Here is a 26,402-nt window from a genome sequence, read left to right on the forward strand (position 1 = left end):
AAGCACTCTAGCAGAAATTAAGACTCAGACCAACATTCACACTATATTGGTAATACATTCTATATAGATACATGAACAACATTATATATCATTCTATAAAAAAAGAAGGGAAGCGGATCATCCATCTTACACAGCTATGGATAGGAAACGTGCTATTAGTCAAATGAGGGACAGATGTAGTTATAAAAAATAAAATACACTGATTTAAATGAGACTGAAAAATTTCTGTAGAGACATTAATGCACCCAGGATGAGAAGAGAAGCAGTTGAATTAGAAAAAAGTGTTGGGTTTCAAATTTCTCTGATAAGGATTTGGTAACAAAGCTATATAATCATTTAGCACATATACATATATATGTAAATTTCTAAATATATCTATGTGCGTATATAAATATGAGACTTTTTATATATGGCAATACAATATATAATGCCAAAAGTTATTTGTCGATATATGAGTAATCAAAGGATATGAACAAATGTTTTGAAAACAATTGTAAATTATCAATAAGTCCAATAATACTGCAAATCACTAATAAGAAGAAAAATACACATTGAAATCACCCTGAGATTTCACCTCAAACCCTCCAAACTAGTAAAGATGACAAAAGATGGCAATAGTCAGTTACTGGCAAGGCTGTGGAACATAGGCACATTAATGCATTGTTGGTGGAATTGTAAATTGGTACAACCATTTTGGAAAGCAATTTGGAATTGTGCAAATAGAGTGAGTAAAATGTTTAACCTGATGATTCCTTTATAAACTAATGCCTCAAGGAAGTAACTGATATGAAGAAAGTCTTGATAAACATCCAAATCTTTATAGCAGTACTTTTTAAAGTGATAACACAGAGTGGGAAATAAAGTAATTGCCCATCATTTGGGGAGTAGCTAAACACATTATGGCACATGAATATAATTGAATATTGTTGTGTTGTAAGGTTATATATATATATATATCATGCATGTTTTATATGTATATAATGTTATGAATACAGAGAAACATGGAAAGAGTTAAATGAACTAATATGGAGTGAAGTAAAAAGAGCTGAGAAAACTATACAAAGGCTCCACCATTGTAAATGGAAAGAATAACTACTCTCATATACATACAAGCAAATTAAAAGTGAATGTCATAATTTTACAAAGAACAAGTATGGGCTGAATGAAACAATATGAGAAGACACTCCCTATCCACCCCTTTGTAGACTTGGGAGGTATACAAATGTAGCACATAGCATATGTTTTCAGTAAGTCAGGAAGCAATTATGCTGATTTTTAATTTTCTCTTTTTGGCCTTTTAAATATATGTGTGTGTATAGATATATATGTATCACGTACACACATGTATTGTTTAACATTCACTTTGAAATTTTTTGAGTTCCCAATTCTCTCCCTCTTTTGTAAGCAGAATGCAAGGGGAGCCTCCTGCAGTGGCCAGGCAATTGAGACAGAGAAGACCCAGGCTGACTTCATAGAAGGTTGTGACCTTCTTTTTGCATGGGTTGGGTTTTGCTTTGTTTCTCTCTAGTTGCTGTAAAACAGGGTTTCTTACCTGTTTTTGGTACCGTGGGTCCCTGGGGAGTTCTGCTGAAGCCTGGGGGTCCCCTTCTCAAAATAATGTTATGAAATACATCACCTAAAATGTACAAGACTTACAAAGGTAAACAGTATCATTGTAAAAGTTAGGTTTCTTTTGTTCTCTTTTTAAAAATGTTTTTATTGAGGTTTCTTGTCTCCCAGTATCCTTTCCTTTTTCCCTCTCAGAGAGCTATCCCATACAACAAATCATTTTTAAACAAATAATATTAAAAAAGGGGGGGTGGAATCAGCACACCTGATAGATACATTGAAAAAGTCCAAAAATACAAAAAAAAATTTCAAATGAAGTTAAGAATGAATATATAATAAAATTATACTTTTAAACATGTATCTCCTACCTATATAGGTGTGAGAAACATGATTTGCTTAATGTTGATATATAATGACTATCATTGTCCTTTTACAGTAAATTAATAAATGTATATTTTAAAAGTTTATCAGCTTTATTTCTATCATAGTAAACATTTAATGCTATAACTCATATTTTTTAAAAAAGCTCTTTTTGTTCTCAATAATTTGTAATGAGTTGAGACCCAACACTTTGAGATCCACTTCTCTAATGGGGGCATCTATGTATGTGAGTGGTAGGGGTCTAGACTTTAATGTCTTAATGCCAAGGAGAGAGGAGCCAGATTTCCTTGGTTACCTTGGCACCAAAAATGCAGTGACCGTCTCGGATGGGGTTGAAAACCTAGAAAAAGGCCACTCGTCTATCTCTAAAATGCTGCATTTCCCCAGTCATCCTAGAGGTACCAAGTCAGGAAAAGTCCTTTTTTGCAGGCTGTTCTAGAATCACACTGGCACCTCCTCTGCAGCCCGGCACAGTTCCCGAGCTAAACCCTTAGACTTCAGAATGTACACAGATAGCTATCATCATACATATGTACACATATATATCTCTGTAAGACTAGAGCATGCTTATTTGACCTCTGTTTCTCTGAAGGTGGATAACATCATCCTTCCTAAGTCCAAATCTATCAGTATTTTTCCAAATCTACCCACTCATCATTCCCTACACCACAGCAATATTCCAACCTTATAGTATCTTGGTAGTGTATGAGAAAATTGATAAATATGGATGGCATATGATAGTTTCCCTATTTTTCTATTTTGATTAAATTTAGTTTAGTTTTAACTTTGATCAATGATTACTATCCCTGTTTTGTTTCTCTTAATAAATTCTAATCCTGATCATCATTATTATGTTTGTCTATATCTCATTCCCTTTCCTTGCTGATTCCTGTATTGACTGCCACTTGCCCACCTATTACTTAACCTATTCCCCTCCAAGGACACCTTCCTTATCCTGCTCCTCCACCCTCATCATTAAAACTACACCCCTTATTCCATTCCCATTATTCTCCACATATGGGCATATGTATGTATATGAAGGCACTTTATTGGAGCCTTGGGGGTGGGGGGAAGAGGAAAGGAAAGAACAAAGTAAAAAGAACCCAGCAAAGAACAAATTCCTACAAGGGAGCAAAGATGGATAGTTCTGAATACAATGTGGAGGATTTGTTACATAGACTTTCTTCCAATGGAAATTTGTTTCATGTTTTGAAGCATCTCTAGGTTCTGCTGTGCACGTGGCAATGTTTTTGTCTTTGTTTTGTATTTGTTTTAAATTATTTAATTTTAAAAAAGGAAAATCCACTAGTTTGGAGAGGCCCAGACTTCACCTGGTGGCCCCGGGAGCAGCCAAAGGAGACCAGGGCCAATCAAGTCCGAGGGCCGGCTTTGTGGTCTATCAGGGGAAACTGAGGACTATTGTGGGCGAACACGGGGACCCTGTTCTTATCGGAAGGATTTTCCTCTGTGTATTTCCAAAGCTCAATCTGAGCAAGGAGGGGAGGAGATGACCAAGGCCACTGCCGGTGCAGGAACCAAGGTGCGGGCGTGTCGCTGCCCACGGCCGTCCAGAGGAGCCACCGGGGCCTAAACTCCCTGGGGACTTTCTCCCATGATGAACAACAGATTCTCCCTTGAGAACCCTTAACTTCGGCAGCGTTGGGAAGGGGGGCGCCCCTTTTCTGGGATTTCTTTGAAAATTTCCTTTGCTTTTACACATTTGTATATTTTGAAGTAGCAGAAAAGAATTCCTTGGAAGGCAGGGCCTGTTTTTCACAGGGATCTTTGGTGACGGACAGTGGCTTTCTAAAGAAACATTTAAGGAGCACTTCGTGGGTGCCAGATACTGTGCTGAGGGCCTTAAAACATCTGGGAGTGGGCCGCTGTTTTTATTCCCACTCAAGAATGAGGAAACACGCAGTCGGGTGGAGGTACTCGCTCAGGGTCACAAAGCGAGGCAGCTGATGCCGCCATATTGGAACTCGGGTCCGCCAAGCCCAGGCCCAACAGCACGCCACCGAAGCAGCAAGCCGCCCACCCCTTCAGTGAGTAATGAAGCCAGGGGGACGGCTGGGAGTAAAAAGGACCCCAGACTGCCAGCGCAGACCTTCGGGCTCCGAGAGCTCGCGTCACCTCGATCTTCCGCCCCAGAGTTCTGCGGGCTCCACCCCCTCTAGCCCCTCGCCACATCCCTCCCATCCCGGAGCCAGCTCCCCCTCCCCCGCCCAGGCCGCGCACGCGGGGGCGCGAGCGCGGGACACACTTGGATTTCTCACGGCGCCTTCTGAGTCTGCGCGCCGGCGGCGTCGCGACGCTGCCCCACGTAAGGACGTCAGAGACGTAGAGGACGTCGGTGACGACACCGCCGCCGACGGAAGCGGGGAAAAGGCGTCACGGCAATGGCGGTGTTGGGCGAGGCCCAGGAGGTAATGGCCGTTTCGGGCTTCTCCCTCTTCAGGCCGAAGGCCGACATTTATTTTATGTCCGTTAAAAGAACACCCGGTTACGTTTCAACCAGAAGGCGACAAATGGCGCTGTAGCAAACTGTCCGGTGCTACACTGAGGCCCCTTAAAGGGCCGGAACCTCATACGGGAGCAGCTTTCCTTGAAAGCCGGAGGCTGGACCGTTTGTCCCTGTCCCGAGGGTTGGGCTTAATCCCCACATTAGTAACTCAGGCTCGGGATGTACTTGCAAAATAGGCTCTTGTGTGGATAGTGATTCCAGACTCACTTAGAACCCTAGTTAATGAAACCTCAGAGGGGCTTGGAGTCCACCCTGTAGACAGACTTTTGCTTCCTTCCTTCCCTTCCTCATTTCCCTACGTTCCCATCTGGCCTCAGACACTTCCTGCCCCTGTGATCCCGAGCAAATCACTTAACTTTGCCTCAGTTTCCTCATCTGTAAAATGAGAAGGAAACGGCAAAGGAAGCGTTGGACACAAGTGAGCCAAGCAAAATATGTCCCCGACGTTACTGGCTTCAAGTGTGTGGCAGGAACGGCACGTTTGATGCCAAAAGCGGGAGAGCTCCCAGCTTTTTTACCCAGGGCGCTGCCGAAGGTTACTTTATGGCTAAATTAGCCACAGCTGATCAAGGCTGCAGGTTTACAAGTGCAGAGCCCTGGTTCTCATCCCATTTCTTATTTTGCCGGTGGACCAAATTGCAAATTAGTATGCCGCCGGAGCCAATGATCGCTAAGCCAGTTTTCGGAAGACTTTGTTACCAGCTGGATTATTCTACGGCCAGCTCGTCATGGGATGTCGTGGTAGTTCTCATGTGTCATCGCCTGACCGGGGGTACATTTGACTTTTTTCAACCCAGGCATATCCAAGATGGCAACCTGTGGTTTTCAGAACTTGATTCGGGGCAGCTAGCTGTCGCAGTGGACAGAGCGCCGCACTTGGCTCCAGGAAGATCCCCAGTTCCAGTGTGGCCTCAGACACTTATGAGCTGCGTGACCCCGAGCAAGTCCCTTAGTCCCATTGCCTCAAAAACAAAAGCCCACAGCACATCACTTCGATTAGGCAGTAGCTCGGTTCATCCCCAAATCTATGACAATATCCATTTTCCCACTGGAATTGCGGGACCCTACTCTAAGCTGGCAAACAATGCTACAAATTACACTGTAGAGGCATGGCAGAGGAAACACTTGACATGTAATCACAGTTTTGTGATTGTTTTTAAGAAGATAAAAAGAAATTAAGTTTTTATAAATGTTTTCAAATCTACCTTCACTAGCTTTATTTCGCAAGGCATTTGAATGTGCCAGAAAGAAAAACAATTGGTACTTTGCTTCCTACAAATAGAAAATCAAGAGAATTGGTTCCAGGACTTTTACAAAGAAAAAGGAATATATAATTGCTCTGCAGCAAACACTGACGGTCTCCTTCAGTAGAGAAAGTTTGGGATTCAGCAGTAGATTGTTAGGATAAATATAAGGGATGAAATCAACTTTGTCCCACCAGCCCACAAAGCACATAGGAATTTTATGCCTATGTGGAGTGTCTAATATAGAATTCACAATGACTAACTGATGGAGACATTTTTTCATGCTTTATCACTACCTCTTCTAGTTGCTGCAGAGCAAATATAAACTGTAACACAGATGGAGGGCTTGCAAAAGTAAACAAAAAAAATTGATTCTTAGATGCAAACTTTTTTTTGTCTCACTACAAGTAGACTGTGCTTTTTAATCATAGCCATATATTGAAGGGAGGGATCTTTTTTTGGCTGGTTCTGCCTCAAATCATTGTTAATCAGTGTGCTGTAATTAGCTGTAGCTTAACCCTTTCTTCCCTATAGCCCTATTCCTCATTCTATTCTTCCTTAACTTTTTCTTTTTTTTTGGGGGGGGGAGAAGGGAATTTAGTTTTGAATGAATGTTTTGATCGTTCTGAAAAAAAAGCATTCTCAAAACGTTTCCCATATGACCTGTTTTCTTATATGGCCTATCTTATTGGTAATAAAAATGTAATTTCATGATGCAGGTATTTGATATCTTTTTTTTTTTTTAATAAGCAAACATTCTAGTCAATAAATTAAAAATTGAAGTACAGTATTAAGAAGGGCAGGCTGAGGTTATTATTAAATTTATTTTACTTTATTTTATTTTTCTTTATAATGCTGGGGTTAAGTGACTTGCCCAGGGTCACACCGCTAGGAAGTGTTAAGCATCTGAGACCAGATTTGAACTTGGGTCCTCCTGAATTCAGGGCTGGTGCTCTATCCACTCACTGCGCCACCTAGCTGCCCCCTACTATTAAATTTAATCACTATCAAACTAAGTCTTACTGTTAGCTTTTCTTTCCTTCCTACTACAGTTAGTCTAGTCTTATTTACATCGATTTTTTGTATAACTAAATAAAGGAGATTAAAGAATGTTGTAAATGCCTGCTGTACTTAGTCCTTCCCTTCTCATCACACCCTTATATTTGCTTTTGACTTGTCATGCTATTGTTAACTTGGGGTGAGCTGGCCTTTGCTTTTAATGAACAAAGATTTAAGAGAAAGTGCATAAGCCTGTTGTTTTTCTAGTGTTAATGTTTTTTCTTCACAATTAGATGGCATGTCATGAGGCACAAGGTTCATGGTGGTGACATAGTAACTTAAATTTCCAGTTCTTAGAATTTTTTGTCAAAAGTGCCTTGTGCAGCATCTTAGCAATAACTGCATGTATTTTTAGAGAATAAATATTTTTTTCACCTCAACGAATCATTTGTTTACTATTCTATTGCCTTATAATATCACGGAATTTGTTTGAAGGACATTTGGCACATGAACAAAGGCAATGATGTCCATTCCATTTCTTATGTGAATCAGTGATGTTTCCTGAGGAGAGTTGCCCAATAAAACCCAGTTTGATTATAACTCACTAAATATTTCTCTTTTCATCACTATTACACAACTTAATTTTGCTCATCATGTTTGTTTATGTTTGATTAAGTTTGGTTGATGCCATTCATTCTACTGCTGAAATGAAGCATTACTTGAGTAGCTTTATGCTGATTTTGGTGTGGGTAATATAACAAAACAAAACAAAAGGCTGAACAGACGTCGTGCATTTTACAAATAAGGGAAATCACTGTTCTGTATGTGTGCTTTTTGCAAGTAGTAAGGTCTAACTCACACAAGTGAAGCTTCACTTAGGTTGATTCTCTATTTACAAAGTATGGAATAATGAAATGGAAAGAATATAAATGCTATTGAGAGCATCACAACTAAACTGTAAGAGGCCAAATGTAATTTAATAAGCTATATTTAAAGATACAAACACATGTCTAGACTAGCCTTTACCTTTACCATGTTTTATTATTTAAAGCATTATCTTGTTTGTTTGTTTTAAACAAACAAAAAAAAATGTTGTGTTATATTGAATGGCAGGTAAGGCCAAATTTTCCTAGTAGAAGCTCCTCTTTAGAGCCCTATTAACTTAATGTTTTAAAGTAGATAATTGCAGATACAGAAGTTGTGCCTGTGAAAATGTAGGCTTCTTTGAGAATACATTGGAAATCTACCTTGGGAGTCTATAAAAGAGCTCCATTTATGAATGCTAACAGCAGTCTTTCTTTTCTCCCGTATCTTTTTTTGTTGGATTTTTCTTCCTTGTAAGAACTTAACCATTACCTACCATGGACCATCTCCCAGTTCAAGAGTTTTGATGTGCCCTTATTCTGCCATCATCTATTATTAACTTTTCACTTCTCCCTGTACTTTCCCTAAAAAACTCAATTTTTTGTCATGACAAAGAAGGGTTCTTTACAATTTATGTTACACAACTTCAACTGGGCCCTCAGTGCTGCTAGGAAATCTTTGTATGTCTGTGTAATCAAGTCACTATCTCACTTTCCCTAGAGGTTCTTCTACATGTTTTCATCTCTCCTCCAAACTTCCATAGCTTCATCTCTTCCCACCCTTTCAGCTGAGAACCTTGCCTCATATGTTACAAAAAATATCAAGGACATTTGCCATGAATCTTCTCCCCTCCTCATCTCACACTACTCAGATGTAGTCTTCTTCACCCCTGTCTCATATGATGAAGTATCTTTACAATGGCCAGTTCCTCTACTAGTTTAAATCATCTCATTACTTCTCATTTCCTCCAACAAATTGCTGGTCCCCTATGTCATTCCTATTCTTTCATTTATGTTCATTCTTTTCCTGTCTACTGGCTCTCCCCCACTTCCTAAAGATATGTTCCTGTCTCTCCCATTTTGGAAAACAACAACAACAACCCTCTATTGATCTTCCACCATAACTTTTCATTCCACATATCTTCTGCCCTTTATGATTAAAATCCTTGAAAAGACTGCCTAAAACAGGTGCCTCCATGTCATTTCCTCTAACTCCTTAGCAGACAGTTTCTGTTATTGTTCCAATGAAACTGCTCTCCCCAAAATTACCAATGATCTCTTAATTGGCAAATCCAATTTTCTCCCAATTTTCATTTTCCTTGACCTCTGTGCAGCCTTTGACACGACCCTTTTTTCTCCTTGATACTCTCTTCTCTCTAGGTTTTCTCTCCTAGTTCTATCTCCTATCCTATCTGAGCATTTGACTGCTTCCTTTTTTTTGTCTTCTTGGTTGCATCTTCATCTAGATCCCACTGTCTATACAGAATCATCACACAAGATTCTCTATAAGGTGCTCTTCTCTCTTAGATATTCTCTTCAGCTCCCTTGGATTTAATTAGCATCTCTATGTTGAAGATCCTCCAATTTACATATTATTCTCTAACCTCTCTACTCAAATCTAATCTCCCTTTCCAATTGTCTTTCAGATATCTTGAACTGGAAGTATAGCAAACATCTTAAACTTGATATCTCCGGGACAAAACTCATTATCTCTACCAGGCTCTCCCAATTACTCTCCCTATTATTTTGGAAAGCAACACCATCCTCCCAGTACCTCAGCCTTACAACTTAGGAGTTACCCTCAACTTCTCAGCATCTCTCATCCACCACATCCAATGTGTTGACAAGGCCTGCCAATTTTACTTTTACACATTCTTCCTCCTCTTCTTCTTTTTTTTAATGTATATATTGGTTTTTGACATTGACTTTTATAAGATTTTGATTTTTTTCCCTCTCCTCCCCTCTCCCCAAAACAATTTGAGATACATTATACATGTATAATCATATTAAACATTTCCACCTTAGTCATGTTGTGAAAGAAGAATCAGAACAAAAGGGAAAAACCATGAGAAAGAAAAAAACAACAAAAGTGGAAATAATATGCCTTGATCTGCATTCATACTGCACATTGTTTTCTCCACATGTGGATAGCATTTTGCCTCATGAGTCTTTTGAAACTGTCTTAGACCACTGTTTTGCTGAAAAGAGCAAAGTCTCTCAAAATTGGTCATGTGCACAATCTTGCTGATACTTGTACAGTGTCCTCTGCTCCCTTTGCTCAGTATCAGTTCATATAAGTCTTTACAGGTTTTTCTGAAGTCTGACTGCTCATCATTTTTTATAGAACAGTAGTATGCCATTACATTCACATGCCACAGTTTGTTTAGCCATTCTCCTATTGATGGGTATCCACACAACTTCCAATTATTTGCCACCACAAAGAAAGCTGCTATAACCATTTTTGCACATGTGGGTCCTTTCCCCTTTTTTATGTTCTCTTCCGAATACAGATTTTTCATAGTGGTTTTGCTGGATCAAACGGAATGCACAGTTTTATGCCCTTTGGGCATAGTTCCAAATTGCTCTCCAGAATGTTTCCCAGCTTTCTGCTTTTCTTCTAATCTTGGTTGCATTGGCTTTATTTGGGCAAAAGCTTTTTAATGTAATGGAATCTAAATGATCCATCTTGCATTTCATAATGTTCTCTATCTCCAGTTTGGTCATAAATTCTTCCTTTCTCCATAGATCTGACAGTTAAACTATTTCTTATTCTCCTAATTTGCTTATGTCTAAATCATGTATATATTTTGACCTTAGCTTTGACCTTATATTATGAGATGTTGGTCCTTGTCTAGTTCTTGCCATACCGTTTTCCAGTTTACCCAGCAGTTTTTGTCAAATAGTGCATTCTTATCGCAGAAGCCGGGGTCTTTGGATCTATTAAACAGTATTATTATCATAGTCGTTGACTATTGTGTCTTGTGTACCTAACCTGAGGCACTGATCAACTACTCTATTTCTTAGTCAGCATCAAATGCTTTATAATATAGTTTTAAATTTGGTATGGCTAGGTCCTTTTCCTTTGCATTTTTTTTTTTAGTATTTCCTGTTATATTCTTGACCTTTAGTTCTTGCAGATGAATTTTGTTACTATTTTTCTAGCTCTATAAAATAATTTCTTGGGAGTTTCATTGGCATGGCATTAGATAGATTAATTTAGGGAGAACTGTCATTTCTATTATATTAGCTCAGCTATTTTCCAGTTATTTAGATGTGACTTTACCTTTGGGAAAGATGTTTTGTGATTGTGTTCATATAGTTCCTGATTTGTGTTGGCAGGTAGAGTCCCAAATATTTTATGTAATTTCCAGTTATTTTAAATGGATTTTCTCTTTCTATCTCTAGCTGCTGGGCTTTTTTGGTCATATATAGAAATGCTGATGATTTATGTGGGTTTATTTTATATCCTACAACTTTGCTAAAGTTGTTAATTGTTCCAAATAGTTTTTTAGTTGATTCTCTAGAATTCTTTAAGTATGCCATCACATCATCTGAAAAGAGTAATAGTTTTATTTGTCTATTGCCTCCTGCCCTCTTCTCTTCTCTAATACTGCTACCACTCTGGTGCTGTCCCTCAGTGCCTTACATTTGACCTATTGCTCAGCCTATCTCAAGTCTCTCTCTGCTCCAACCATTCAACCACCGAGTAGTTTTCGTAAAGTACAGGTCTGATGGTGTCACCCCTTGCTTGATGAATTCCCGTTGCCTCCAAGATCAAAGACAAAATTCTGTTTGGCAATTAAAACCCTTCATAACCTCAGCCCACTTCCCTTTCTTTCCAGTTTCCTTATAGCTCCTTTCCTGCTCTGTATTCTTTGATCCAGCAAATGCCTCCCGACTCACTCCTGTTCCAGGAACAAGATATTCCCTGTCTCGGCTCTGGATATTTTCACTGCTGTCTACCCTGCCTGAAATGCTCTCCCTCCTTATCTCTGCCTCTTCTAGCTTTCCTGGCTAGTCCTTCAATCCCCAGTTAATACCCCAGGTTTTATAGCAGGAGTGGGGAATGTCCAGCCTAAAGGCTGTAGAAGGCCAGTGAAATCATTTGCTAGGGCAACTGAAAGCTAGGTGCACCAACTCCCACTGTTTGAGTTTTGTATGTTGATAATTTTGTATGGCCTGCAAATGATGTTATAAATCTCCAAATGGCCCTTGGCAGGAAAAAAGTGCCCTATTCTACAGGAAGACTTAACTAAGGCCTCTTAATTATAATACCTCTCCGCTCTTAATTGTGCTGCATTCTTCCTGTGTATAGCTTGTTTGTACATATTTGTTTACTTATCTCCACCATTATTAATGCAAAATGGCCTTGTTCTTGTATATCACATGGACGTGTATATCATGTGTAAAACTATTGCCCATTTACAAGCCTTTGCAAAGGCAGTTCCCCATGCCTGGAGTGCATTCCATCCTCACCTCTGACTGTGCGAATCCCTAGTTTCCTCAGTGCCATCTTTTATAGGAGGCTTAGTATCTCTGCTCCTTCCCGTGCCTCCATCATTAATGAGCATTTGTTTATATTTTGTACATACTTCTACATGTGCCTGCTGCATGGACCACTAAGATGCGAGCTCCGTGAGGACAAGGGCTGTTCTGTTAGGATTACTAAGTGAGAACTGAGGTTGTCTGGATAGTTACAAGGTGAGAACTCAGGTTGACTTGGTAGAAGGAGCAAGCCCATTAGCTCCTGTTGTAGGACAGGCCCTGTCCCGGGTGCTGATTATATAAAGAAAAACGCCCATTCTCTGGGAGAATAAAAGAGAGGACTCTCAGAGAAAGAAGAGGACTCTCTGCATTACATCAGGCCTGACGGGGCTCTCTGCAGGAAGGGAAGTCACTTCTTTGGACAAGAGTTAACAGCAACTGCCTGGAGACAACGGTTCATTACAGGAAGAAGAATCTGTCGGAGAGATTTGAGTAGAAGACACAGCAGATCTCTTCCCAGAGAGCGATCCAGCAGCTTCTGGAGACGACAGCTCGTTACACTGTTCCCTGTTTTTCTTTATATAATCAGCACCCGGGACAGGGCCTGTCCTACAACAGGAGCTTAATAAATGTTCATTTGATGAATTTCCATGGAAAAACATACTGTGGCAGTCTGTGGACATCTAGTGGCTATCCCGAATGTTGCAGTTGAATGAAATGTTTGCCCAATATTACACTTTAGTGATAGGTTTGCATGTGCTTTCTCCTCCCTTCACCCCAGAATCTTAGAGCAGAAAAGGATCTGCAAGCTAAATGAGAATGCTCCAACCACGTCATCAAATAACAGGGACAGGACAACTAACACTTTCTGATGAGATTGGGCTGAGACAGGCCCCTGAATTTTGCCCCAGAAATGTCCTTTCAGCTGTTAATATTAACATAACGTCACCCTGCACAAGCAACTAAAAGAGCATTCCTCTCCCAGATAGAGCCCATAGGATCACTATCTTCGAGTCAGTGGCCCACATTCTTGCTCCCTCCTTCCTCCATATTCTGTTCCTACCCGTAGATTCTGTTGCATCAGGATTTTCCTATATAAGCTACCCTCTTGCCCCACTCCCTTGGTTAGACCCCACTAGATTCCCCTGCTAAACCTTTGGTCAAAAAACAATAACACCTTTGTGACTTGTGGATAAGATGAAGCACCCAACCTGGGTGCTTATCATTTGGTTCTGAAATCCAGGAGCTGTTATATCATGACTCCAAGTCTTCTCCTAGCCATAAGGATAAGATAAGGTCACCCTTGTTTTACTAGACCTACTCCACTCAGTGAGAGCCCTTGGGAAGCCCAGAGAGTTCGTGAAGACCCTCTTGGAACTCCACTAGCCTCGGTGGCAGCTAGATGGAGTGTATCTTCCCTGGGGGATGCCTCAGTGTGGGTTGTCTCCTTGGGTTCTGACTCCATGGTCGTGGGATGCTGGGATAGTGGGCATCTGACTGCAAGAATGGGACAGGGACCTACCAAGCCCCAGGATTCACTGTTTGGCAAAGGGGAGCTCAAGCAAAAGCGCCTCCTGTTCTTTTGCCTGACCTCAAAATACTTTGAAGGATCTGGGTGGGTCTCTTAATTAAGGACTTGAATTGTGTTCTTTGTTGTTTTCTAGTTGTCCTGTCATTTTGTCTTTATATCTGTGTTTGCACAATGTCATGTTTGAAAGATTTTAAATGTAACCAGAAAGAAAAGCTGCAGATAGAGAGAATGGTGGGAAAGATTTATGAGTATTCCCCAACCCCCACCTAAGACTTTTTTTGTGTGTGGTCCTGACACTGGCTAAGTTAAATTTACAAAAATAAAGTTTAGATAATTATTAAAGTTGTAGAACTGCTAAAAACAAAAAAACTTAAAACAGATTCTAAAGGTTTTGAGATTAAGCATTAAGGAGTGTGACAATCATTTAAGAGTGCAGGAAAAATATTTCTGAAACTTTCCGGTAATTCCAGGAATTCACCCTCTTCCAAAACATCTTAGGAAGTTTTGAGATACCACTCTATAGAATTTATTTTAAGGAAAAATAAGAATTGAATGTTTAAAAAAATTTTAAAGGTTTTAACAGCAATTGACAAGATTAATAGTTTCATGAAGATGAGTTTCATTGTCTTTCTCCCTTTCTTAACTTCTCTGATTACAGCAGGGGTGAGTAGATGGGAGAGAGAGAGAAAATATACTTAGTCCAGAGAAGATTACTTGAGACATGATGGTAAAAGTAAATAGAAGAAGGAAGGAGATGTGTCAGATCAGAATAAAAAAGAAATAGAGAAGTGCAGTTTTAGAGGATTTAATCAAAAACCACTAAAGGGGTATGTATATAGAAAGGAAATTAAGAAAGTTTAAGTGAGAGGAGCATAAAGGAACAAGGAAGTTGTAAACCACTTATACTGACTATGTGACCAGAAGATTTGAGAGTTTGGGGACTTTGGGAAAACAGAAAAGTAGATTATAAAAGCTCTGGCAGCAACCAGCCTATATTTGCATATTTATTAAAAGTCCGACTTTTGCAGGCTGTCAGTGAAAATTTCAAAGCAAAATTCTGTACCTTGAAGTAGAACTGGTACTTAATCCTTTCCTGGATCACAAAAGGAGAAAAGGTTTGTGTGAATTGGGAAACGACCAAAACAAACATAATTGAGTTTGACTAGAACATCTAGTTAGAATTTAGGGAATCTCACGTTAATCTCAAGTTAAGTACTGGCCAATTTTAAAATGACTTTTTAAATTAATGGGTTTGTTAAAATTGGAACCTGGATTGTAAATTATATGAGATTCCTACCTGTTTTTGTGATAGTTGATGTTCTTTCTGAATTTTAAGAATGATCTTCTTTTCTCCCTAAAACAAAAAGGAAGTTTATTTAAGGGAACAGGAGGGAAAGTCCAAGCCCTCCTGAGGACCTCCTGAAGAACTGTGATAGTTTAGGAAAAGAAAGTTTCTTTCTGTGATTTTACAACCCAGATTTGGCTTTTCATCCAGTAGCCTGTATGTTATTAGAATTTGAACTGAACAACTAAAATACACTGGACAATTTATTTAAAATCAGTTATGTTACTTTATCAGCCTTACTGTTTTATAATATTTTGTCAATACAATTTAGGGAATTGGGTATACTTGAAGTTAACAAGAAATTACAGCTAAAACAATTTAGCTATCACTTATGAAAGTTGTAAGATTGTTAACTAAGTTATTTGGAGTTATTGTCATTATGTTAAACCTACAGGTGGTAATTACTATGTGTCAAAAAAGGGAAATGGAGTGAAAGCCTTATCCATTCACCTTGGGGTCTGAAGGTATACAGCATTCTTCCCACCCTCCCCAGAGTGAGGGGAGGTGTCAGAGAGTTCGGGCCAAAGCAGCTCTAAGAATAAATGGGGTGGGCAGGCGGGAACGGCAAGTTCAAGTTCTGGGCTCCCTGTCAACTCCTCTTAATTTGAAAGCTTGCCAGGTTTCTTGAAATCATCTTTGTGGGCAAGATCATTGGCTCTGAGAAAAGGGTTTGTTTTGATTATATAGTTCCAAAGCAAGGAATGGATTTCCTGAGAATCTATAAGTTTGTGTGTTATATAGAAGTTATTTCTAATGATTGAGCTTTATACTAGAATTAGTTTAAACTCAAGAAGAAAAGAAAAAATAAAATACGGGAAAGATATTAAGTGAAATGTCTTATTTGTGTGAGTTCTCATAAATTTTTGTTGCCTCGACCTAAGCTGTGCTTAGGAAAATTTGCTCTTTTAGATAACATCTCTTGGGACTGTAACTGATATTCTTTTGAGTTTTGAATTCAGGTATGATTGTCAGATAGATTATTAAGTCAGTAATCAACCATTTGAGAGAAATGCTATGAGCTACTCAAAAGATGTGATCCTGAACTGTTACAGGTTCTATCTGGGCAAGAGTTGAGAAGACAACCTTGGCTTTGCTTAAGGTGGGATCCTTCTGGCTCAGTTTTCCAATTGTGTTCCTTTAAACAGGAATGTTTCCGACATGATCATTCCTAAGTCTGGTTATAAGGCATATTGTGTGATTGCCAACTGTGACTCTTGCCTGAAGTCAAACAGAGCTAAGGATTCTTTATCCTGCAACATATGTGCCTTTAGGCTTGAGCCTAAAGAACCAATTTTGATGTTATAATCATGTCCCTGCTTTTTCCTCTTATGACAAATTTCTATAATCGGAACAAGTGGTCAGTAGAAGGTATGAGCCCAGTGAAAGTATGTGACATCTTATCGTTGATCTGAAAATATGTAGTCATTTTATCCTAAACAATTAGATAAAAGGCTATTTGACTTAGTCATCTGCCTGTAACTCTGTGTGTGTGTGTCTCTGTGTGTGTGTGTGTGTGTCTGAGAGAGAGAGAGAGAGAGAGAGAGAGAGAGAGAGAGAGAGAGAGAGAAATAAGGTCCTTATTACTCTAATGGTTATTGAAACTAAATCAGAAACATCTTAAAGATTGTGGTTTGGAGAAGAGACTTTTAATGCAATCAGTTTTCTTAAGAGGATGTAACTTGTGGGATATTTTGTTAGATCAATGAAAAAAAAATTTTATCCAACTTTGTTACTACTGTGGAAATAACATGTTTGTAATGTGTGTCCTGTGGTATACAGGTAGAAGCCTCTATTTACAAAGAGTGTTGTTACTTATGTGTCCATGCCAATTGAAAGCCCCTTCACCCTGTCATCCTTTCCACCTTTCTAACCCCCTTTAAACACTTTAGCACATGTACCCTTGGCCACTTGAGTGACACCTTTACTGTGTACAATTCTATCGTTCCTAACCCCCTTCTTACTACATCTGTTTCCTCAAGATTCTAGCTAATTAACCTTCCGATGATGGCCAATCTTAGACACTGATCCCTCTGAGAACTCAGTACCCACTGGATACTGCTTCAACCAACTTGTAGGCCTCAAGCTTGTCACGCCTCTCAGAGGGACCCTGTAAGCCATGCTCAGCTCTGCACCCACTCCCAGCAGAAAGCAGTTAAAAAAATGAGACCATCACTCCATACCTTCAAAAGATTGTAGGCCCCTCTATGAAATGACCAGCAGGATGAATACAGAGAGGATTGGAGAGAACTACATGAACTGATGCTGAGTGAAATGAGCAGAACCAGGAGATCATTATACACTTCAACAATGATACTGTATGAGGATGGATTCTGATGGAAGTGGACATCTTCAACAAAGAGAAGATCTAATTCAGTTTCAATTGATCAATGATGGACAGAATCAGTTACACCCAGAGAAGGAACACTGGGAAATGAGTGTAAACTGTCTGCATTTTTGTTTTTCTTCCCAGGTTATTTTTACCTTCTGAATCCAATTCTTCCTGTGCAACAACAACAACAAAAACATTCGGTTCTGCACACATATATTGTATCTAGGATATACTATAACATATTTAACATGTATGGGACTGCCTGCCATCTAGGGGAGGGGGTGGAGGGAAGGAGGGGAAAATTCGGAATAGAAGGGAGTGCAAGGGATAATGTTGTAAAAAATTACCCATGCACATGTACTGTCAAAAAAGGTTATAATTATAAAATTAATTTTAAAAATTAAAAAAAAAGATTGTGAGCCCCATTTGTTTGATGGGGTAACTGGGTCCCAGAAAAATACTATGCAATATCTGAGTGGGTCCCAATGAGATGCCAGCTTACCCTGTAGAATTATCTTGTACTGATGTTATCTTGTACAGAAAGAATCATCCTGTACTGACACCCACTGTTGTACCCTGGTGACCAGCACCACCTTGTACCTCTACCATATCACCAGACATTGGCCTGAGTTTCTCTCTGGTTCCTGTAATACTTCCTCCCCACAGGACACTGTATTCCACTTCCAGCTTCTAGGATACCATCTGCTACCCACCATGTTCGTTATCTCTTGATTTGACCGATAAAGAATTTCAGCATCTGTCTCTAAGACTCTCTCCTTTTTAGGGATGTCCCTCACCCACTTTCCAAAAGATTTCTTTAGTAATTATTAGAGGAGGGAAATCATGAGGTAGGGCCCCGAATTTTGCCCCAGAAATGTGTTTTTAGCTGTTATTATCATAACCTTGCATAAGTAGCTAAAAGAACATTACTCTCCCAGATAAAGCCCACAGTGCAACTACCTTAGAGGTCACAGTAATCTACATACTTTCTCCATCCCTGCTCCGTATCTTGTTCCCACGTGTAGGTTTTGTTGCATCAGGAACCTTGGGAAAGTGCCAGAATGTTCCTATGTAAGCTACCCCTTTGTCCTATCCCCTTGGCTGGACTCCCCTGCTCGATATACTTTAGTCAGTAAAGCTCCTTTTGGCCATGAGAAGGCCTTTGAGAGTTTTACACATTCTAAACCAGTCTTGTTTTTCATCACTTTCCAGGATAGCCCATTCTACTTTAGGATAGCTCCAAGGATAAGAAAATTATCTGCATATTGAGACAGCATCTGTCTCTGCAACTTTCACCCACTGTTCTCATTAATTAATTAAGTAGCCTTTAGGGGCAGTTAAGTGGCTCAGTGGATAGAGTGCCAGACCTGGATCGAGGAAGACCTGAGTTCAAATCCTGTGTGAGATATTAACTAGCTGTGGACCTTGGGCAAGTCACTAAACATCTCTGCCTCAGTTTCTTCGACTGTAAAATGGGGGAACCGATAGCACCTACTTCACAGAGTTGTGGTGAGAATCAAATGAGATAACAATTGTAAAGTCCTTCGCTTAGTGCCTGGCATATAGTAAGCACTGTATTAATGTTAGACTTTTTTTTTTTTTTTTTTTTTTTGGTTAGAATTGGATTCTACTGATTTCTGTCCCAAGCTCCAGGTTTCTTCTCACTGCTATTTTCACAGCTAGTTCTGGAGGCCTGTAAGTTTTCAATCATTCCAAGGTCATATGATATGGTGAGAGATGTGGTCATGTTCTCCTGGTACAGGCAATGGTCCTTTCCCAGGTAGGGCCCATATTCTCTCAAAACTCAAAACTCCTTTCCCATGGCCAGAGAGCTCCCTAGCTTCCTTGAGACCCCATTTGTTCCTCTCTCCCCTGGAATTGTGACCCAGAGCTAAATAATGGGTAACAGAGTTTCCAAATGGCACCCAGTCTTGCAGCCAGTGCTGCAAGAGGTCCTGTGGAATCTCTCTCTGACCATCTCACCATCTCTGAGAGCTCTTAGTACTCTTACTGCTGTTGCTATCAGTTGGCGTCATCACCGTGCTGCCCCTTCCAGTCATCCCCCATCCTTTGCTTCTGACCTCCCCTCTTGTCCTCCTCGATTGTCTTGGGCTGGGAAAAAGGCCTCACCCCAACCTTCTGTGGGTTATGCTACTTTAGACCTTAATTTGATGCATTATTTTAAAATTGTTTAGAGCAGAATGTTGGGAGAACTTGATTCACTTCACACCTTGGCTCTGCCCTCAAAGAGGCAGTTTCTTGGGTAGGGAGAATAGCAGAAAATGGCTTCTAGAAGTTTCCTTCTCTCTCTCTCTTTCTCTCTCTCTCTCTCTCTCTCTCTCTCTCTCTCTCTCTCTCTCTCCCTGTTTCTTATCATATATGCATATTTCTATATCTATGTGCAAGCATCTCCTCTGATTTTCTATGCACTTAGTGATTAAAGTCTGTTTCCATACATTCCAAAAAATCGAGCAAACTCCCGCCTGCCTCTTGCCCTAGCCATTGGAGCATGGGCCCTGCAAGGTAAAGGCATGAGGGCCAGCAACATGGGATTGACAGCCACGGCAATTAGTGATTTAGAGCAGCTGAAGCTGACTTCCTGAACCTTTGATTCTTCTTTAGTTAACTTATTTTAAAAAGGGAAGAGAGTGTTCTACAGAGGCAGAAATTTGAAGTGGACCTTGCAGTCCAAAGAGATATCTCCATCTTTCTCCCTACTGGCTGAGTAAACCTCTTTTGGTACTCCAGAATCCAGTAAGATGGGGTCCAGCAGTGGTGGCACTTGGAGCTTTCACCTCCCAGAGATGGTAAAGACATTGATGGTAAAGACTTTTTAGAAGGGTATTCCAGAGGACACCTGTGCTAGTACCTGGCACAGGGACTGGGTACTATTTGGCAACATTGGTGATGGGGATTCAGTGATGCCCTTTCCTTTCTACAGCTGTTAAGTGCTGCATCTTTTGGGGCAGTTATACATTGAGACAAACCAATTAGTAGCAGTGTGCTCTATAGTGACAGAGGGCTAAGCTAACTTCATTTGTGCTATCTAATTAGGAAGAAATGCATTTTTACTTTGTCCTTTTATTACCAAACATCTTAGGCAAAGCCTCACTCCAGGACTAGCCGGATCAAAAATGCACCCGAAACGGGATCCTGGCTACAAGTATATCCATCTGCTCCCTTAAATCTCGTTGGATGAGGGCATATGATAGAGTTGCATCTGGTTTCTGATGACTTCAGCGTTTCTGGGTGGTCTGACAAAGCTGGTTTTCCTAAATTCCACAAGCAATTTTGGTGTGATTCTACTTAACTGAAAGATTTGTTTTGTTTCTAGAAGCAATGAAATTTTCCCCTGGGAAGATTACGAACTATGTGGGGATACAAAGTGTCTAAGCAATCAAATCGGGTGATTTCTTTAGTGAAAAAAGTACACACATGGATATTCGGTATCATGTTGCAGTCTACTAAAATGCATGGCAATTAACTTATCTCATTTGTTTCTGTTTGTACAGTCCTCAATCTTTGGGAGAGTTGGATTGTTGTTGCAGTCAAATGAAGTCAGCTCTTAATCAGAAAATGTTGATTTCTGTAGCATAACCTGCCTAGCACTGGGAAAAAAAGTTAATTCCCCAATGAGAAGCCATGCTGTTTTTTTTTCTTGAGGACCATATTTGAAAAGCAGGAGACTTCGTAGAATCAAATAAATATTTTGGAATTTGTTAGATTCATTCTCCTCCTATATATGTTTTTTGATCAATGGAGTACATTGTGTCCTTTTCAAGAAAGGTGTATTATTAGAAGGCAAGATACTCTATTGCCTTTCACTTTCTTTAGACCTATGCTCACATAGTATGTTTAAACTTTTATTTGAAGTGACATTGTGACCTCTAGAAGGAATCCAATAAAATCTAAAGGAATAGTTTAGCACATGATTTTGGAAGCCAAAAATGTGATTAAAGACTGGTCCTAACAAAGATAATTTCGTCGTATTTTTCATGCTGTAATTACTATCAATTGAAAAGACTGAACTACTTCCACAGAAAAGAATGAAATTTTGCTTTTGGGGAGACTGCAGGATCTATGAGTTTTCAGAACATCTAAATGGAAATGGAGGCGTTTTTCTGTTTGTTTGTGAGGTGATTGAGGTTAAATGACTTGCCCAGAGCCACACGGCTATGAAGTGCTTGCTGTCTCAGGTTGAATTTGAACTCAGCTCCTCCTGACTTCAGAGCCAGTCCTCTCTCCACTGTGCCACCTCGCTGCCCCATGGAGGGCTTTTTCTAATAACTAAGGCAAACACCTAGATATCCAATACCACATTTGAGTTTACTAAATTACATATAACTCACAGGTCTTGTTCCTTTTTGGTTTGTTCACTTCTCAGTTGGTGGAACTTGTTTACTTTGATGAAAAGTAAAGGCATATGGCAAAATGGAAGGAAGATACTTGACCCTCACCCAGCTTGTAGATAACCTTCATCTAACATCTAGTCAAAAATCTTGACTTCCTGTCTCATCCTCATCTATTTTGAAGACAGTGTCAACTTTTAGGAAAAGACATCATCTAGAGAAATTAACTTACCTATGCAGGAATCAGGTCCATACCTTAAAGTGAAGATACTATTTATGTTGATCATCCTTTCTTTTTATTTTGTTACTGAAGTCAAATGAAGCTAGATTATTCTCTCAATTGGCAGGAAGGGAATGATGGTTTCTGTTTCAAAAACAACCTAGAAAAGAATGACATTTCACCAATGAAAATCCATTGTTAGCTTTTGGAACCATGCTATCCATTTAATCAAGGGACTTCTTGGAGCTTCAGACATGATCTGAATGGAATAGATTATGTTCTCAATTAAGGTAAGCCATAAGGAAAGAGAAAAGCAGTACACTTTTCTCCAAAATGATTTCTTGAACTTCTTCTTCAAGCAGCAGATCTTTCATTTCACTTTAGGTCACACAGTGACATGTACCAGAAATTTGGAAACCAAAAAAGAAAAGCACAATGTAATCTGTCTGATTCATGGAACATAATCAGCGTTTGGCATATTATCTCACAACGATGCTTTTGTTGTACTCCCTCAGATTATGAGATGAGGAATATTGTTATGACACTACTCAATTAAATTGTTTTTTTCCCATAAAGAACCATGAGATTTCCTTTGGGAGACTGTGGATTATAGGAAAAGACAGAGCATCTATGATAATCAACTGGAATGCTTTTTCTCATGAAAAAAGATACACACTTGAATTTTGTTGTTATATTACTAACTGGCATGCCACTGACTCATCTTATTACTTTTCTGTTGGTGTAGTTCTGAGTTGATGGGATAGGTTACTTCAATAAAAAGAAATGGCCCATGGCCAAAGGGAAGCAAGATACTTAACTCTCATCCTGAATTTAGAGGACCTTCATTTAATAACCCGATCAGCTGATGTTACATGGATGTTACTATACTGGCAATAATGGCAACCCTTTGAAATGAGACAAAATAATCTAGAGGTATTAATATTCCTAAACAGGAATTTGGTCCATTTCTTGAAGCAAAGGCATTCAGTAATATTGTTCACCATTTCTTCCAATATAGTTGTTACTGGATTCAAATAAAATGGCTTTTTTTCCTCAATCAGCAGGAATCAACTGTTGATTTCTGCTAAACAAAACAAAACAAAACAAAACAAAACAAAACAAAAAACTGCCTAAAATGGGCATAAAAGTCATTTCACTAATATATATATATATATATATATATATATATATATATATATATATATATATATATATAGTTATCACATCACAGTATAAAACAGAATTGTTAATCAGAAAGCTTCCTGAAGCCTTCTAAATGGCCTCCAGATTAATTGTCTTTGTGTATGTATGGTTCACAATTCATGGAATAGATTATGTATAGGTCATGGGAGCATATATGTAGGAATGAAAGGAACTTTCAAATCAAAATCAATCAAATTCTTGCAGTTTTTTTCTCTAGGAACCTATTCATGACCCCACTTCTTGTCACATTACAACATCTAGGAAGAATTCTGGAAACACTAAAGACAAAAGTCAATAATGGTCTTTTGCTTGCATGGTAACTAATAGGGACTTTGGACACAGTGTCTCCTATATTTCTTAACATTTTGAACAAATTCATGGTGGTTCCACTCAATTTAAAGGATTAATTTGTTTTCTTAGAAATTCATGGACTCTTTCCTTGGGGAGACTGCAGACTATATGTGTATATACACACACACACATACATACATACACACACACACATATACACATATGGAGATAAAGTATATAAATTAATGAAATTGCTTTCTCTAGTGAAAAAGACATACACCTAGATATCTAATACCTTGTAGAAGTCTATGAAAGGGCATGTGGGTGACCAATCTTATTTATTTTCTATTTATATAGTTTTCAGTTGATGGGATAGATTATTTCAATTTTTAAAATGGTCTTTGGCTAATGAGAAGAAAAATATTTAGCACTCATCCCATTTGTGGAGGGTTTTCATCTAGTATTCTTTGGAGAGTTTTAGTTTTATGTCACATTGCTATTTCTATTGGGCATAATGGTAACCTGCTTGGAAAAAAGAGGAGATAATGTAGAGGCACTAATGCACCCAAAGGGGAATTTGATACAATTCCCAAAATATAGACTGATCAATGTTGCTCATCTTTTCTACCAGTTGAATTGTTCTAGCCAACACAAAGTTGGTTTTCTTTCAATCTGTGTGAACCAAATATTGTTTTCTGTGGCAAATGCTGCATAGCACTAGATAAGTCATTTCACCAAACAAAAACCATGGTTATCTCTATAAAATTTCCTGGAGTTTCCTGGAATCAAAAAATGTACTGGAACTCACCAGATTTGGTACTGTTGTGTGTCCACATTTCTCAGTCAGTGGAACAGATACTATCCATGTCCTGGAAAGATAAACTGTAACAAGAAAACATGTCGCATGATGCCTATTTAGTTTCTTGAAACTCATATAACCTGTTTGGCCTTCCACTTCATCTCACACTGTGGCTTCTAGGAGGAATTCAGAAAATCTAAAGGAAAAGTTTAATATAGACTGTTGGAAGCCAAGAATGTGATCATGGATGTGGCCTGACAAAGATATTTTTGATGAGTTACTCATGGTTTAGTGCAATTTTGGTTGTATTTTACTTAATTGAAAGGACTGATTTGTCTCCATATTTCTGTCTTTTTACATTTGTTTGCATATCTCTATTCGTGAATGGCACATTTTTGTAAAAAAAAAAATCTATATTATTCAGAAATGTAGGATTTTTGTTTGTTTCTTGGTGTTTTTTTTTTTGGGGGGGGGGTTGTCCCATGTAGAAGATAACAGAGATCTTTTAGCACTAATTTATTCTGCTATTTGATCATTTCTAGATTGTTCCCTTTTGTTTATCTTTCTTCCCAAAGGGTTGCCATTATTTCCAATATGGATAATAAGGTGGCATCAATTGGAACTCTTCACAGGATACTGGCTGAAGCACAACACGTTAAGTGTCATGCTTCTCTTTAGCTGTAGTTCATTTACACTTATCTAAAATGAGAGAACAATGAAAAATATCCTGCTCACATTGTGTTACTGACTAGGTCTTCTAGTAGTTCAGTTAATGTTTTTTTTTTTTTATGAATTTAAATGCTAAGATATTTAGAGCATAAAAGTTTAATATAGATGTTGATTTGCTGTCTATGGTTCCATTTAGCCCAAAGTAGTTTCTCTATCACTTTTAATATTTTGATTATTTGTTTTTGCTTTATTATACAACATGATTGTAACTCCTGCTTTTTTTGTATTCATTTGATACATAGCAAATGCTTCTTTAGCCCCTCATTTTTATCCTATATACATTTTTTAAAAGTATTTGTTTTAAGCAACAGATTGTGAGATTTTCTTTTCCGATCCAATCTATCACTCTTTTAAAATTGGATATTTTCATCCACTGACATTCAGTGTGATGAGAATGTTTTATTTCCCTCCATTCATCTTTTTTTAAAATGGATTTATTTATTTAAAACTTTAAAAAGTAGAAGAAAACAGAAAAATAAAAAATATTGTCATGTGCATAACAGAATATAAAGATTCAAAATATGAAACAAATTTCCATTCAAGTATATGTATGTAATAAATTATACACATTGTATTCAGAACTATCCAAAATTTTTTTTTTGCTTTCTTATAGGTTTTCTTTTGTTCTCTGCTACATACTTTTTTTTTTATTCTTTTTTCCCCCTTTTCCTCTATCCCCACCTCTCCTAAGCAAGAAATTATGGGTGTGTGTATGTGTGTGTGTAATACATACATACACATATATGCATAGATATCTATCATCATACACATATACATTAGCATATGTCTGTGTAAGATTGTACTATGCTTATGTTTTCTGTTTCTCTGAATGACATCATTCTTCATAGGTTAAAGTCTTTCCAAATTTTTCTAAATTTACCAACTACTCTTCATTTCCAACACCACAGCAATAGTCCAACCTTATAGCATTTAGTTGTCTTACATAGTCAAAAACAATATTGATTAATATGGCTGACATATAATGTAGTTTCCCTGCTTTTTTTCTCTTTTGATTGAATCTATTTTAACTTTAATTTTGTCTGAAATCAATGATTACTATCCCTGCTTTTTTTCTGATAAATTTTACTCCCAATTAATATTATGTTTGTGTGTATCTCTTATTTCCTATCCCAGCTGACCCTTCTAATTCTATCATTTAACCTACCCCCTCCTCAGAATCCTCCCTTATCCTTTCCCCCCAACTCTTTCCCTTCCTCTTTATCCCATTTTCATTAATCTACACACCTTATACCATTCTTGTTAATCTACATACCCTTATTATATTCCTTCCTTCTTCCACTTATCTTTAATATTGTTTTTTTTTCTTTTTTTGGGGGGGGGGTTTCAAATTAAATTTCTATTCCTTTTTTTTCTATAAACACCGAACTATATAATTTTAGTTATTTTAGTTTAACCTTTTTTAAGGCAATCCTATTCTCACCAGTTTTCTTTCCTTTACCCTCTATCCAAAATGGTTTGTTTCCTCTTTTTCTAATTTTGGTGTTTTGCTTAAATCCTTTTTTATTCTTTTTATCTAGTTA

The 26,402-nt window shown here is 38.5% G+C and overlaps 1 long non-coding RNA gene across 1 annotated transcript in view; it reads right to left on the minus strand.

Annotated features, from left to right (window-relative positions):
- LOC141548883 (uncharacterized) overlaps nucleotides 1–19,727 on the minus strand; it is an 80,123-nt gene extending 60,396 nt beyond the window's left edge. The window contains exons 1-2 of the long non-coding RNA XR_012484141.1: nucleotides 14,894–19,727; nucleotides 1,553–1,608 (exon numbers count right to left, since the gene is read on the minus strand). This is a non-coding gene — a long non-coding RNA (uncharacterized LOC141548883). The remainder of the gene's footprint in view (nucleotides 1–1,552; nucleotides 1,609–14,893) is intronic.
- Between the last annotated feature and the right edge of the window lie 6,675 nt (nucleotides 19,728–26,402).

Source organism: Sminthopsis crassicaudata, chromosome X (assembly GCF_048593235.1).
Source record: "Sminthopsis crassicaudata isolate SCR6 chromosome X, ASM4859323v1, whole genome shotgun sequence".
NCBI lineage: Eukaryota > Metazoa > Chordata > Mammalia > Dasyuromorphia > Dasyuridae > Sminthopsis > Sminthopsis crassicaudata.